Below are 12,541 nucleotides of genomic sequence, written 5' to 3'. Positions count from 1 at the left end.
AAAGTGGACAGGGGTATCCTCAAATAAGAAGGGTGGTGGGTCTGGTCTTTGGGTCCGCTGGTCTTTAATGGCGTCGACTCTCATCATGGTTCTCGCCCGGAAAAGGGTGGAGTGCCATCTCCGGGTTGGGGAGGAGATCTTGCCCCAAGTGGAGGAGTTCAAGTACCTCGGAGTCTTGTTCACGAGTGAGGGAAGAGTGGATCGTGAGATCGACAGGCGGATCGGTGCGGCGTCTTCAGTAATGCGGACGCTGTATCGATCCGTTGTGGTGAAGAAGGAGCTGAGCCGGAAGGCAAAGCTCTCAATTTACCGGTCGATCTACGTTCCCATCCTCACCTATGGTCATGAGCTTTGGGTTATGACCGAAAGGACAAGATCACGGGTACAAGCGGCTGAAATGAGTTTCCTCCGCCGGGTGGCGGGGCTCTCCCTTAGAGATAGGGTGAGAAGCTCTGCCATCCGGGAGGAGCTCAAAGTAAAGCCGCTGCTCCTCCACATGGAGAGGAGCCAGATGAGGTGGTTCGGGCATCTGGTCAGGATGCCACCCGAACGCCTCCCCAGGGAGGTGTTTAGGGGCACGTCCGACCGGTAGGAGGCCGCGGGGAAGACCCAGGACACGTTGGGAAGACTATGTCTCCCGGCTGGCCTGGGAACGCCTCGGGGTCCCACAGGAAGAGCTGGACGAAGTGGCTGGGGAGAGGGAAGTCTGGGCTTCCCTGCTTAGGCTGCTGCCCCCGCGACCCGACCTCGGATAAGCGGAAGAAGATGGATGGATGGATGGACTCTCATCAGATCCAGGTACGTTGATGGCTGATTGCCCGCAACCGTGCAGGCGCGTGGCTGCGACACAAGGTCTGCGTCCCGAGGTGCTCCCAGCAGCGCTTGCTGTGGAGGGAATGATGGTATGCGCATGCGCCACGACATTGATAAAACACTGCAGACTGGGGCTGGATGTTAGCCGCTAGCTAGCTAGCCATGTCTTAAAGCACCTCTTCCGGTGGGTGTTATAATTTCACCTTTATCTTTAGTTTTTAAGCCAAAATGCGTCCGTTCTCCCTTTTCTGTCTACACTCTGTGTCTGCTTGTAAGTACTCCGTGTGTGTGCTTCTCTGCTCGTAAAACCAGTAATGACACGACGTGAGGGGGGTGGCGGACCGGTACTTTTCAGAGGTGGTATAGTACCAAATATGATTCATTAGTATCGTGGTACGATACTAATACCGGTATATCGTACAACCCTAGTACCTACCAGTACAATGTAGAAATTGGTACCTTTCACATTTGAACCAACTTTCGGTACTTTTGTGTGTGGCAATAAATGTTAATTGTTTAATAAAACTTATCAAATGTTCATTTAAAAATGAGCTGACATTTTTGAGTCTCATTTGCAAGTATTATATAGTAGACTTTGCATGCAGTTGCAGTTCCAAGATGTTAGATGGCAGCAGTGTTTCATGACCAAAAATATCTGTTTCTCAACTGCGGTCTGTATGGACCGCAGTTGTAATACACTTTTCCACCACTTGTGGTAGTAATGGCAGCATCAAACAAACAGTAGTCTGGAGCTGAAGTCATAGAGAAGTTTCTTAAAGCAGCACTAAGTAACTTTTCAACCTTCATAAAATATTTTCATGACTTTTGGAATGATACACGGACTTACAACCAGTTGAATGACACCTGTGTCGTGGCCTGAGAATCAGAATCAGAATACTTTTATTGTCATTGTATGGAAACAACGAAATTGGACAGCAACAAACCTACATAAAATAGTCTTAAGACAACAACAATAATAAAAATTTGAAAACATAATAAAATGTTAAAAAACATATTGCACAGTAGATCTTTATCAGAGGTAAGAAAGTAATAAAGTAGTGAGTGTTCAGGTAAGTGCAGAGTTTAGGGCAATAACAGCTCTAGGATAGAAACTGTTTTTCAGTCTATTTATCCTTGCTTTGATGGTCTTAGAACGCCTCCCTGAGGGCAAGAGTTCAAGCCAGTGGTGACCTGGGTGGGATGAGTCCTTGAGGATGCAGTTTGCTCTCCTGTTGCAGTGTCTCTTATGCAGGTCCTCTAGAGATGTAAGAGGACATGCAGTGTTCCTCTGTGCCGCGTTTATGACCCCCTGTAACCTCTTTCTCTCTGCCACCGTGCAGCTCGAAAACCACACGGAGATGCCGTAGTGCCAGAGGGGGTCTGTATCGCTCTCACTGGCACATAGCGACCTTGAGGAGGGTGGCAAGAACACAAAAAACTACAAGTGTGATGACTTGCTTTACGGCAGGGGTGCTCACACTTTTTCTGCAGGCGAGCTACTTTTCAATTGATCAAGTCGTGGGGATCTACCTCATTCATATATATAATTTATATTTACTTATTTATGAAATATATGTTTTTGTTAACAAGTTAAAGGTGTTTAATGATAATGCAAGCATGTTTAACACATATAGTTAATATTGTTAAAAAATTAAAGGTGTTTAATGATAATACAAGTATGTTTAACACATAGTTAATATTGTTAACAAGTTAAAGGTGTTTAAAGATAATGCGAGCATGTTTAGCACATATAGTTAATATTGTTAACAAGTTAAAGGTGTTTAAAGATAATACAAGCATGTTTAACACATAGTTAATATTGTTAATAAATTAAAGGTGTTTAATGATAATACAAGAATGTTTAATACATATAGTTAATATTGTTAACAAGTTAAAGGTGTTTAAAGATAATACAAGCATGTTTAACACATATAGTTAATATTGTTAACAAGTTAAAGGTGTTTAAAGATAATACAAGCATGTTTAACACATATAGTTAATATTGTTAACAAGTTAAAGGTGTTTAAAGATAATACAAGCATGTTTAACACATATAGTTAATATTGTTAACAAGTTAAAGGTGTTTAAAGATAATACAAGCATGTTTAACACATATAGTTAATATTGTTAACAAGTTAAAAGTGTTTAAAGATAATACTAGCATGTTTAACACATATAGTTAATATTGTTAACAAGTTAAAGGTGTTTAAAGATAATACAAGCATGTTTAACACATATAGTTAATATTGTTAACAAGTTAAAGGTGTTTAAAGATAATACAAGCATGTTTAACACATATAGTTAATATTGTTAACAAGTTAAAGGTGTTTAATGATAATACAAGCATGTTTAACACATATAGTTAATATTGTTAACCAGTTAAAGGTGTTTAAAGATAATACAAGCATGTTTAACACATATAGTTAATATTGTTAACAAGTTAAAGTTGTTTAAAGATAATACAAGCATGTTTAACATATAGATTCCTTTCTTTCATGAAGACAAGAATATAAGTTGGTGTATTACCTGATTGTGATGACTTGCATTGATTGGAATCAGACAGTGGTGCTGATAACGTCCGCATTTTCGAATGGAGGAGAAAAAAAGTCCTCCTTTCTGTCCAATACCACATGAAAGTGGTTGGTTTTTGGCATCTTATTTGTCCAGCTTCCGTACTCCTTTGTATACACTTTACAAGAAATACATTGTCGGCAAACTCCGTAGCTTGCTAGCTTGTGCACGCCAGTTTTCTGAGACTCTTATTTTGGTAGCGCAACTGTGCAACTGTGCAGTCGGTGTTTGGAGTTTTGACGACAGGTACGGCGCCAGAGTCTGTTGAAATAAAGTGTTTCTCGCCTTGCAGTCGGTAATTTTAATGAGCTGGCAGCAGCCAGCGTCATCTCAGAAGACCCTCGGGTGCCGTGAATGTCAATCACGTGACGAAAGTGACGTCATAGTGAAGATTTATGATCGCTCATTTTTAGGACTATTTTTTTAATGCCTGGCTGGTGATCGACTGACACACCCTCCGAGATCGACCGGTAGCTCGCGATCGACGTAATGAGCACCCCTGCTTTACGGCATAAGTCACTCCCCCTTTCCCCCCATTCGTTAAAAAGACGGAGGTCGATGCGAACGCCTGCCGCCAGAGAACTAAAAGAAGAAGAAGAACGCCTGCGTGCAATTACTGCTATCAAGGTAGAAGCTGCAAAACAACCAAAGAAACGAAAAGTTTTATTTGAGGAGCTAAAAGGACAGTCAAGGATCAACATCGCCCCGGTTTTCACTCGCTGGCGTGAGCTCAAAGACGAGGAATTGCAGACCAATGCTGCCTTGGCTCTGATCCTGCTAAACTAGTAAGTGACTTTTGATGCTAAAATCGAAATACGTAAGAAAAGTAGGTTTTGCATAATATTGCGAAACAGGTAATATGTCTGCTCGTAGGTGCCATTTTGCGGTCCTTATACACACACCATAATAAGTTAAGTTAAAGTTAAAGTACCAATGATTGTCACACACACTAGGTGTGGTGAAATTTGTCCTCTGCATTTGACCCATCCCCTTGTTCACCCCCTGGGAGGTGAGGGGAGCAGTGGGCAGCAGCGGTGCCGCGCCCGGGAATCATTTTTGGTGATTTAACCCCCAATTCCAACCCTTGATGCTGAGTGCCAAGCAGGGAGGTAATGGGTCCCATTTTTATAGTCTTTGGTATGACTCGGCCGGGGTTTGAACTCACAACCTACCGATCTCAGGGCGGACACTCCAACCACTAGGCCACTATAATAATACTCGTATGTTTAATGCGCCGACAATCCTTCAAGCGGTGCGGCTTCGTAGCTTACCAAAGTCGTACTAAAAACATTTTGACAGATCTTTGAGTGCTGTTCTATATTCTCAATGGAATGTTTTAACTTTTGGTGTTGTTTACTGCCATCATATTGCAGTCTACACGTATATCTTATGTGTGACTGCCATCTACTGGTCACACTTATCATTACACCATGTACCAAATAAAATTGCTTTGAGGTCGGTAAGCACAACCAGAATTATTCCGTATATTAGGCGCACTGAAAGGATTTTAAGTGTGCCTTATAGTCCGAAAAATACGGTATTTTTTAGAGATGGTCATCTTCTACCCCTGGTGCCTTGCTTACTTTCAAAAACAAAACAAAAAAGGTGTGCACCGGCATGAGGTTGTCACTCTGACACGAACAGAATGTCCTCTGACGTCGTACTCTTGAACAATGCACCTCTCTCAGTCTCTCTTTGAAGCATGGAGGATAAAAAAGAGGATGTCACTGGAGATTTGCCCCCCCCCAGCGCCGAAGATAGCCCACCATGCCACTCTATCCCCACCAGGAATTTTCAGCATGTTCCCCAAGCGTTGAAGTGACACGCAAACCACGCGGGGAGGAGGGCGCCCCCAGAAAGACCCGCAGGACATCAAGGCGGACTGACTGGTGGTGAGACCTCATCCGTTCCTGGAATTCAATTCCGCGCCTGACACCGTGCGGAATTAGCTTGGGACAGGTGAGTGACGGGTTCAAAGCGGGTGGCAAACGGGAGTCAGATCGGAGTTGGCGCATAGTGCCTGAAAATGTAATCAGGACGCAGACTTATACATACTTGCCAACCTTGAGACCTCCAATTTCGGGAGGTGGGGGGTTGGGGCGGGGGCGTGGTTAAGAGGGGAGGAGTATATTTACAGCTAGAATTCACCAAGTCAAGTATTTCACATATATATATATATATATATATATATATATATATATATATATGTATGTGTGGGGAAAAAAATCACAAGACTATTTCATCTCTACAGGCCTGTTTCATGAGAGGGGGTTCCCTCAATCATCAGGAGATTTTAATGGGAGCATTCACATACCATGGTTTATATAGGGCACAGAGTGGGTGGGTACAGGCTGGCGTAGGGGCGTGGTGATTGGCTCATGTGTTACCTAGGAGGTGTTTCCGTCTGTGGCGGCATGCTGTTACAATTTCGCTGCGCTTGTTGAGGGATGACAGGTCTGGACGGTAAATAATAAACAGTTTCTCTTTCAAGCATAGGTTGCATCTTTTATTACCACTATTGTAAGGTGTGCTGGATGCAAGAATTTGCCATGTTATTGAATATTCAACATTATTGTCTTTGAGGTCCCAAATCTTTTTTGGTTGGTTTCCTGGCGTGGGTTCATAGGTGAGGGTGAAATTGTATCTGCTATCATCAAGGGCTTTTTGGTACGGGGGGTTGCTTGGTCAAATTCAGCTTTGCTAGATGACAGCATCGATAGCCTTTTATTAATTCCGGTAGGTATTCTTTTCGTGGTGGTGGGTGGGTGGTTGCTGTCATGGTGCACGTATTGGAGTGTTGTGTTGGGTTTCGTGAATGGTTGGTAGCTGTTATTTCTCAGGTTGAAAGTGACGTCGAGGAAGTTGACGGTTTGCTTGTTGGCTTCAATCGTGATCCGTAGGCCGTTCTCTTTGAAAATTTGGCATATGCGCTTCTTGGTATTCTCGCTGCTCCTTGGCGAGGCGCGACACACTGCCAGTCCGTCATCACGGTAAATACCAAGGTTCAGATTGAGGCTAGCGAGCTGGGAGAGGAGGAAACTCCCAACGAGTTCACACGTTTCTGCTCCGTCAAAACTTCCCATAGTGACGTCAAATGTTGCATTGTTCTTTTTTTGCCATGGTGTACTGTTGTGGATGAGAATGGAGTTTTTTGCGTGGATGATGATGTTTCTTTTGTTGCCTGTGATTGAGTCGTAGTCTGAGGCGAAGTCTAGTGCTTGAGTCAGTAGGTCTTGCGTGATGGAAGGGTAAAATTCCTCGAGTATATATATATATATATATATATATATATATATATATATATATATATATATATAAATATATATATAAATAAAAGAAATACTTGAATTTCAGTGTTCATTTATTTACTCATATACACACACATAACACTCATCTACTCATTGTTTAGTTAAGGGTTGAATTGTCCATCCTTGTTCTATTCTCTGTCACTATTTTTCTAACCATGCTGAACACCCTCTCTGATGATGCATTGCTGTGTGGGACGCACAAAAGTGCCTTCATCAAATGCACTAGATGGCAGTATTGTCCTGTTTAAGAGTGTCACAACATTGCTGTTTACGGCAGACGGACTGCTTTACTGTAGACGTTCTTTATATTGTGGGAAAGCGGACTCAGGTCCGCCTGAATTTCGGGAGATTTTCGGGAGAAAATTTGTCCCGGGAGGTTTTCGGGAGAGGCGCTGAATTTTGGGAGTCTCCCGGAAAATCCGGGAGGGTTGGCAAGTATGGACTTATACGCACACCTGTCTTGGGTCTACAGTGCTGTGTAAGTAAGATGAGCTAAAAAAAAAAGTGTGTAAAATTGTTTAGAACTCGTAATGTAAATAAACGAGTACCTGAAAATACACCAAATTTTTTTCAGGTTTTTTCCTCAAACAACAATTTACACCAAATGTTTAGTAAAGTAAGTAAGACTGCCAACTAGTGGCCTGGCATGCTTATTACAGTGTTTTCCGCTTGACTGTGTAAAATAAAAACATTTTACACTAAGTGACATCACCAATGATCGGCACGCTGAGTATGATGTTTTCCGATGTTTTTGTCTGGGGCATAACGTGAAACACCGAAAAAGTACGCTAATTTTTCACAAGCGAAACACATGACAGATACGTGTGTACAAACCCTGTTTCCATATGAGTTGGGAAATTGTGTTAGATGTAAATATAAACGGAATACTTTTCAACCCATATTCAATTGAATGCACTACAAAGACAACATATTTGATGTTCAAACTCATAAACTTTATTTTTTTTTTGCAAATAATAATTAACTTAGAATTTCATGGCTGCAACACGTGCCAAAGTAGTTGGGAAAGGGCATGTTCACCACTGTGTTACATCACCTTTTCTTTTAATAACACTCAATAAACGATTGGGAACTGAGGAAACTAATTGTTGAAGCTTTGTAAGTGGAATTCTTTCCCATTCTTGTTTTATGTAGAGCTTCAGTCGTTCAACAGTCCGGGGGTCTCCGCTGTCGTATTTTACGCTTCATAATGCGCCGCAGATTTTCGATGGGAGACAGGTCTGGACTGCAGGCGGGCCAGGAAAGTACCCGCACTCTTTTTTTTACGAAGCCACGCTGTTGTAACACGTGCTGAATGTGGCTTGGCATTGTCTTGCTGAAATAAGCAGGGGCGTCCATGAAAAAGATGGCAGCATATGTTGTTCCAAAACCTGTATGTACCTTTCAGCATTAATGGTGCCTTCACAGATGTGTAAGTTACCCATGTCTTGGGCACTAATGCACCCCCATACCATCACACATGCTGGCTTTTCCACTTTGCGCCTATAACAATCCGGATGGTTCTTTTCCCCTTTGGTCCGGATGACACGATGTCGAATATTTCCAAAAACAATTTGAAATGTGGACTCGTCAGACCACAGAACACTTTTCCACTTTGCATGAGTCCATCTCAGATGATCTCGGGCCCAGAGAAGCCGGCGGCGTTTCTGGATGTTGTTGATAAATGGCTTTCGCTTTGCATAGTAGAGCTTTAACTTGCACTTACAGATGTAGCGACCAACTGTATTTAGTGACAGTGGTTTTCTGAAGTGTTCCTGAGCCCATGTGGTGATATCCTTTAGAGATTGATGTCGGTGTTACGTTCCACGTAGTGGTGGTTTGTTTGTTTTGTGTTTCTTCTTCTATTTATTTGTACAGGTCACACTCATTCACTGCCTCTGCTGCCAATCAACCGGTTCCTGTTCCCAGCTGCTCCTCGTTTCACCTGTTAATCAGCCAGCCAATCCCGGACCACCATTCATCCTCCCAGCCTGTTTAAAATCACCTGCTCACCACTGGATCAAGGGGGGATTCTTTTTCTGACATGTGGTGTGGAACTTTGAGAGACACTACTTTGTCTTTGGCGCTATCTTGTTTGGTAATCATTTTTGTTAAGCTTTTTGCTACACTTGTGCCACCTGTTGTTGTTTTTTGTCTTCATTTTTCTTGACCTTTGAACTTGTGTAAGTATCTGTAGCCTAGTCTTGGGAAAGGTAAGACAGAGGCCTCTATACACTACACACATAGGATTTGTTTGTGTATAGAGACACCAGGCTTAATGGTGGCTGTCACCCTTGTATGTTTTGGACCCCCTCTTTGGCTAGAGTAGATAGGTAGGTTTTTGGTTACTTTTCAATAACACTAGTTTTTGTTTTTAATTCTTGGCTTCGGTGTCTTTTTTACAACTCATTTGGTTTATACACTTTTATGTTGCGTTCCCCTATAGTCCCTAGACGCTGAGCCATCAGGGAACGTAACATAAATTGGGGGCTCGTCCGGGATTTGCTGGCTGATTAACAGGTGAAACGAGGAGCAGCTGGGAACAGGAACCGGTTGATTGGCAGCAGAAGCAGTGAATGAGTGTGACCTGTACAAATAAATAGAAGAAGAAACACAAAACAAACAAACCACCACTACGTGGAACGTAACAGTCGGTTTGAGGGATCGAAGGTCACGATCATTCAATGTTGGTTTCCGGCCATGCCGCTTACGTGGAGTGATTTCTCCAGATTCTCTGAACCTTTTGATGATATTATGGACCGTAGATGTTGAAATCCCTAAATTTCTTGCAATTGCACTTTGAGAAACGTTGTTCTTAAACTGTTTGACTATTTGCTCACGCAGTTGTGGACAAAGGGGTGTACCTCGCCCCATCCTTTCTTGTGAAAGACTGAGCATTTTTCTGGGAAGCTTGTTTTTATACCCAATCATGGCACCCACCTGTTCCCAATTAGCCTGCACACCTGTGGGATGTTCCAAATAAGTGTTTGATGAGCATTCCTCAACTTTATCAGTATTTATTGCCACCTTTCCCAACTTCTTTGTCACGTGTTGCTGGCATCAAATTCTAAAGTTAATGATTATTTATTACCACCAGTTGATATTTTAGTAATCTCTTGTCAAAAATCACAGTTTGAGTGTAAGAGTTTGCATGGTCAGCTTTGCCTTCACTGCATTGGTCTGTTTTTGTCCTAAAATAAGACACTTTTATGACCCTTTACGCATTCTTGGGGCTTGCTGGGGATGTCTCCTCCGTGAATAGGACAAAGATTGCTGTGACGTTGGGAAATCACTAATTTATCATGTCTTTGTTCTTCGTCAAAGATTACTCTTCAAATGGGTTTCTTTTGTGTTTGTGACTGTCTGTCTAATGTCTAATTAACACATTCCTGTTTTTGTTGATATTATAATCAGACAATTATCAACAATCATCCCCCCTCCCAGGAGACAGGATATTTCGCCCAAACCCCTTCGCTCCCTCCTCATCCCCAAAAGCTATAAAAGTTCTGGAAGAGTTCTTTGTCACTCTCTCTCTCTGTCTCTCTCGCTCCTTTCTTGCTCTTTCTTTCTTTCTGTAGCAGCGTAAAACCTTTCTCCTTTTGTAATCACATGTCATTTGAGCACTCAAATAAATATTTACAAAAATCTTAGACTTTCTCTGTACATGGAATTATTGAAGAGGAACAATTCCAAAAGCAAGTGTTCCTCTACAAAGTGACACTGCCAACTAGCGGCCTAGCATGCAAACTAAACTGTCACGGCCATGGCGCATTCCAATGCGCCCTCATCTTTGCGTCCTGACGAGCATACCGCGGGCCACGCCCACAGGGGTTCTCTCTCCTCTTCGCGCCTGCCCGTGATGAGCGAGCTGCCTTCATAAGCCGGCACAACCTGCCATCCCAGGCCGGAATATAACCTTCTGTTCACGTACAGTAAGCCACGTCCTGCTTGATGCAATCCTGCTCTTTCTGTGTTTGCCCTTCCGTGTTTTCAGTGTGTCGTCCCCGCAGTACCCTCCGTCACCTGGAAAGTGAGATGTGCGTCTCACTTTTCCCTGGATCTCCCTCTGGACTCTGACTGCCTCCCTCGATCCTTGACTCCCCCTGCTTTGGACTCGGACCTGTAGACTTCTCTCTCCCCTGGACTTTACGGTAACACTCAACAGCTAATCTACACACATAGTCTTACACTATACACACTCTTGGATTTTGTCACTCTTCATTTCCTTATTTAGTATATTTAGTATTATTTGATTATTATATATATATTATAATATATAAAAAATAAAATGGGTTATACTTGTATAGCGCTTTTCTACCTTCAAGGTACTCAAAGCGCTTTGACAGTATTTCCACATTCACCAATTCACACACACATTCACACACTGATGGCGGGAGCTGCCATGCACGGCGCTAATCAGCAGCCATCAGGAGCAAGGGGTGAAGTGTCTTGCCCAAGGACACAACGGACGTGACTAGGATGGTAGAAGGTGGGGATTGAACCCCAGTAACCAGCAACCCTCCGATTGCTGGCACAGCCACTCTACCAACTTCGCCACGCCGTCCCCTATATATATACCCCTATATATATAATAAAATGCTTAGAGCTATACTGCCCCCTTGTGTCTGTATCGTCATCTCCCTCTGTTTAAACATAACATAAACAGCAGTTTTATTCTGCGAAATCGATCATTTTACATGTAAGTATTGATCGTTGATGTTTTTTAATTACCATTTTCTAGCTTTTATATGTCTTTATAGTTTGTATTCTGTCTGTGTTTTTATGTATTTTCTGTAATTTCAGGTATAAGTGTCAAGTATAAGTATGCATCATTCTTTATTTTCGTGGATTTCATTTCAATGACGACGCATTGATACTGAAGGCAAAAAGAGAAAAGGACGACATCTACTATTGAGTTAAGATTTTGGTGCATTTGTACACAATATTTTGACCTCTCCATCCCTTTGCTGGAGCTGGGTATCAAACTGGCGACCCCTTATATTCCGGCCCGGGATGGCAGCTTGTGCCGGCTTATGAAGGCAGCTCGCTCATCACGGGCAGGTGCGCAGATTGCAGATTGTCTGCAGGCGCGAAGAGGCACGCTCGCAGCGGAGAGAAAACGCATGTGGGCGTGGCCCGCGGTACGCTCGTCAGGACGCAAAGATGAGGGCGCATTGGAATGCGCCATGGCCGCTCGTTTTCCCCGCAGTGGTCTTCCTGGCGTCGTATCAGGTGAGCTTTTCATAGCAATTACCGATCGATAAATGTCCTGAAGCTTCCGATATATTATACATGCGGTGGTAAGTGCTGATGTTTTCACCTTTATTGATTGCCGTAATGATCTCTCACCTTAAGGGAAGGGGGGGTGTAAACCATTTTCCCCCCGCTCCTCTGTGGTGAGCAGGTGTCAATCATCATGCATGCTGGCAACACGTACCCTCGCGCTGGATCAACAACGAGGGGCGTCCTAAAATATGGATCACCGCCTCGGCCCCTCTTGGCGGGGTCCTGCCATGGGAAGCAATTATCGCTAGTGCCAGCTGACAGCTGCATGGCTGTTGCCAGCGTGACGAGGCGCTCATCCCGGGGCTTTCTCTAGGCAAATGGCGTCCTCGTCCCGCAAATGTAAAAACTTCTTCCAGGACTCATTGGCCGCTCTGGAGGTTCCCTCGGTTGTTCCCGTGGGAATAAGGTGGAACGTGTCAGACATAAACAGTTCAGGTTTGAAGTCACTTCAGAGTGCGTGAGGACATGGTCATTAGTGAAGTAATGTTAATGTTGGGATTGTATTTTCATTGGACAAATAACAATGCACCACTCATTGGTCGGTCACAGCACTCCGTCTTCATTGG

Source organism: Nerophis lumbriciformis, linkage group LG13, assembly GCF_033978685.3.
Source record: "Nerophis lumbriciformis linkage group LG13, RoL_Nlum_v2.1, whole genome shotgun sequence".
Classification (NCBI taxonomy): domain Eukaryota; kingdom Metazoa; phylum Chordata; class Actinopteri; order Syngnathiformes; family Syngnathidae; genus Nerophis; species Nerophis lumbriciformis.
This window is presented reverse-complemented; position numbering follows the sequence as displayed.